Raw genomic sequence first — 992 nt, 5'->3', positions numbered from 1 at the left:
ATATTGTCCTGCAACACACTAAATATACTACGGATGACACATAAACAAAATTTACTTATTGTTTTCTAAAATTCTCAAAGAAACATTTGGCCTAGGGGTGCCGTGAAAAAATTCTGATACTCTAGGGCGCCATGATTAAAAAAAGTTTGGGAACCACTGCACTAAGGGGTTAATCCAATTAGGTACAAGATGACTTGTGTGAGTCGTTTTCAGCGCAAAGTTGCACTGTAAATAGCATTTGCAATTCAATTCTAAACTTGCGTTGCTTTTTCAGAGAAATTTGTTTTTTTGTCTGTGTGTGTGTCCTGAGGGTGTGAAAAGGTAGGAAAATATTTATTTTAAGGTCTTTTATTTAAAGGATTTGCTTCAGAATCCCTTTGCTGACCCTCCCCTAATGACTAATTAGGCATTTGGAAGTTTTCAATGAGCTAAGTTGGCCAATTTATATGTAACTATGTCATTTTTGGGGATCAAAAAATCTATGGCATCAAATTACACCAAAATCACCTTTTGCACCTCAAATATAATGAAAGCATTTATTTGAACAAAAAATAGTTCTTTTGATCTTTATTTTATTTTTATGTTATTTTTTTTTGGGGGGGGGGAGGGGGGGTGAATCAGATAACCTCAATTTATCCCCAAATCACCTTTTTTTTAAATATTTTTGGTATTTTTCACGTAATTCTTTTGCAACTAAATGAAATGTGTAGGCTTTTTACATTTTTTTAGTACATATCAATCATTTGACGGTTTCAGTATATCACATGACCGACAGTGGTATTCCAACACTGAAGATCCCAACACCGGATGGGTAAGTATTTTTACACTCCCCTACCCTAACCCTCAGGGGTGGCGGCTATGGCTAACTCTCCGGGGTTGGCGGCTATGACTACCCCCACACACACACACACACACACAGTGCACAGTGCCTAACCTTGCTTTAGGATGTCAGCTGCCGGTGTTCCAGTGCCGGTCTCCTGGGTGGAGTCGGG

Source organism: Pseudophryne corroboree, chromosome 8 (genome assembly GCF_028390025.1).
Source record: "Pseudophryne corroboree isolate aPseCor3 chromosome 8, aPseCor3.hap2, whole genome shotgun sequence".
NCBI lineage: Eukaryota > Metazoa > Chordata > Amphibia > Anura > Myobatrachidae > Pseudophryne > Pseudophryne corroboree.
Note: the sequence above shows the minus strand (reverse complement) of the source record.